Below are 3,739 nucleotides of genomic sequence, written 5' to 3'. Positions count from 1 at the left end.
AGAGTATGTATGTGTATTTCATGTATTTCAACTATTGAATGACAGATTACGCAGGTCAAGGGAAATATCTGATCGCAGCTTATGTCTAATGTACATCACTCCCCATCAAAAAAAAAAAAAAAAAAAAAAATCGGTACTATTTTTCCACTGGAATTATAAAATCTATTATATTTTAAGACGTCAACCAAAATATTTCGAAAAAATATTAAGACTTACGTGACCTAGACCGGTTTGAAAATACCTCCAATAATGGAGTTTTTATGAATAAAAATAGTCTCTTAAAGATGATGGGCATTAGCATTACTGGTAAGATAAGTTAGTGTTTATAGTGAAAACCCTACATATGTACATATTCCATATTTATTAAACAATAATTGGATTCTCCATTGCTTGGAATAAATCAAAAAATAATCCACTAATTTAAGAAAGAATTTCTCACAACGATTTTTAACTTTCTTGCATTAAATAATTTAAGAATTTTCATTAACTAAAAGTCTTTAATACAAGTTGATAACGTACTCGTACAAATATGTATTGACCATTTTCAAAAGTAACTCATACGACAAGTAGGCTGAAACAGAATCTCTCACATGTACATATGTAGGTATGTATGTAAAATCTTAACAAATGTTTTGGTTATACGAAAATTTAAACAGATAATATCGAAAATAAACAACGTATAATACAATTAAAGCAAAATTAATTATCAATATGTATTAACTAAAGCCAAACAAGAGCTTATGGCATGCAATTATGGAGAAATATTATATATATATATATATACATATACATAAAGGCAAAACTGCTTAAGTACAGCGTATTGTGTGCGTTATCGGATGAGCAATTATTTTAATCACAACATCACTTTTGAATCATTATTATCGTTTGCAACTTTCACACGCTTCACCTACACTTCAAAATTGTATTGAACAAGTCCTGGATTTGGTGAAGATTCTGATTAAATAACTTCAAATATGTACATACCCAGGAAATAGTGAACTGAAGAAAATCATAGTAAATACATACATATCCATACGGACAGTGAAAATAATTACTAATTTTCGACCATTTTCTTGCATCACACATACGACCTGTAGACCATACCTTTGCAATTCTTCATTTGCATTCACAATCTGCGCTAAAGTGAATGAGTTAGTAAAATAAGCAAGTAGATAATGACAAAAACAGCTGGTTAAGCAACAATTAATTTAACCACAGCAACAAAAACAAAAACAAAAACATGAACCTGTGGCACATGACGAAGCAGACATAATTGCAAATATAAATGAAAACTGAAGATACATAGTTGGCTTTTGAGCATACCTACATTAGGGTGTTTCTTGTTTGACCTAAACATGTTTTTTGGAAAAAAGACTAAATGGAAGATGAACACAAATACGAAGATGATTACTAAGACGAACGCAAAGCGAAGACGACGGGTACGAAGATCAACAGAAAGACATGTCAGAAGACCGAGACGAATACGAATATGAATACGAATACGAATACGAAGGCAAAGATGAAGTTGAAGTCGAGTACGAATATGACTACAAATACGAAGACAAAGAGAGATATGATTACCATTACAATATGAATCGAATTACAATGGAAAATACCATTACTATTACTACCAATATTACAATGACAATTACCATTACCAATGACAATTACCATTACCATTACCACTACTATTACAATATAGAATAAAAATATGGATACCAAATGCAAGGGGAAATTTCTTTAGAATTAAAAAAAATTAAAATTGTTTGGATTCCTAAGGACGAATAGGTAATATTTTAAGCTTATAAAGTTAGAAGGACGAAGTTCGAGGATGTTATCGAGTTTATATAAGTCTTTAATATATAATTTTTTCAAAAACAAATATTGCGAAATTTCAGGAATAAAATTTTAAAAAGACATTTTTAATACTTACCGGTCCTTCTGCACCAAAAACTTGAATTTGTTTAAATTCTACAGGATTTCCACTTTAGTTTGATACCCGTACTTATTCTCTAAGCACATTTCTCTGAATTTTTTAAATCATTTTTAATTACTGACGTCAGAGTGAAAAACTAAAAAAGCAATTTTACTATATTTGGTCCATGGTTTCGCGAATATATTGATATTTGTGTTTAAAATTTACTATCGCGCGGTGTTATATGTGTAATGAGCTAGGCATTTATGGAAAAAACTATTAATTATTAAGTAAAAAAAGATATATAGCCAATACTGCCAAGAATCCCGGGATTTTTGGGACCTTAAAAAGGCCGGGATCCATATATATGTACATACGCGTATGTAAGATTGCCAGCTGTTTAAAAAGTCAAATTCAAATTGATTTACCACTTTGCAGAATATGTCGCACACTGTCAGAAGGAAGAGCTTCCAGAAGGTTTTAGTTTTAAAAACCTTTGGACGGTGTTGCCACCTGTTTGAAAAGTCAAATTTAATATAATTCATCACCTAATGAAATATGTATCAAACTATCAGACGAAAATGATTTGAGAAAGGTTTATATTGAAAGTACTTTTTAAGAGGGTTGCCATATTTTTGAAATGTTTTGTTATATCTTACGTATGTTATATGAAATATCTAAATATATGCAAGTGTCCAATGAAAGAATTTTAAGAACATTTAGAATATATTTTAGAATATATTCTATGTGTTTTAAGAGGGTTGCCACATTTTTTATTTCAATCAAAACCGTTTTGGAAAGTTTTAATGTCTAAATTATAAATAAAAGGGTTGCCACCTGTTTAAAAAGGGAAATTCAATTTACATAATTTATCAGTTAATTGATGTATGCATCACAATGTCAAACGAAAAAGATTAAACGAGAATTTAGTTTGAAAATTCTTAAGAAGAGGGTTGCCACTTATTTGAAAAGTCATAATTAGTTAAATTATACACAAGTTACTTTATGAAATATTAACACTCGTATGAGCGCCAAAAGAAAGTGTTTTGTAAAAGTTTTATTTTAACAATATTTTTTTATTAGGGTTGCCACCTATTCGAAAAGTGTTACCTAACTAACTATGTACATATATATACGTATGTATGAACATACTCGCATATCATAAAATACGCTTAGGCATTATTTGTGAAGGTCACCAGACCTGCACCGTTTTTGAAGAGGGTTGCCACCTGTTAGATTAAAGTCAAATTAATTGAAATATGTATCACAATATTGGTATCCGACGAATTATGGGTATTTTACGAAGTTCTTTGCGAGTTGACGCGACAACTTTTCGAAAGTTGAAATCTAAGAAGCACCTTAACCCACATACATGCATGTGTGCATATTTTACATATTACTATGTATATAAAGATGCATATACCTCTGTGTGTATGTACATATATGCATGTACATTAGCTCGTACCTATATATGCATGTATATCATTTGTTATTGCTAGCTGCTCAACTTGAATGACATTACCACATTGTATGGTTAAGAGCTGTTATGAAAGTCTGCTCTGTTTTTGCCTTTATTACTGTAATTGTGGTCAAGTACTTAGTTGTTGTTATATGTAGATACATGATCGAAAATTCATGGAAATACATATACATATGCATAGTACGTATCATACATACATATGCCATATAGAGTCTATATGCCGAAAATTCCAATAAAAAGTGTGTTGTGGCATGTGAAAGCCTTCCACACATATGTTTGGTAAAACTGTGGTTATGCCTTTGCATTTGACATTTGAAGATTGCAACAGTTTTTGAGACGAGCTA

Source organism: Rhagoletis pomonella, unplaced genomic scaffold, assembly GCF_013731165.1.
Source record: "Rhagoletis pomonella isolate Grant_MI unplaced genomic scaffold, Rhpom_1.0 Rhpom_scaffold_00001, whole genome shotgun sequence".
Classification (NCBI taxonomy): Eukaryota; Metazoa; Arthropoda; class Insecta; order Diptera; family Tephritidae; genus Rhagoletis; species Rhagoletis pomonella.
The sequence above is the reverse complement of the archived record's forward strand: the minus strand, read 5'-3'. Positions refer to the sequence as shown.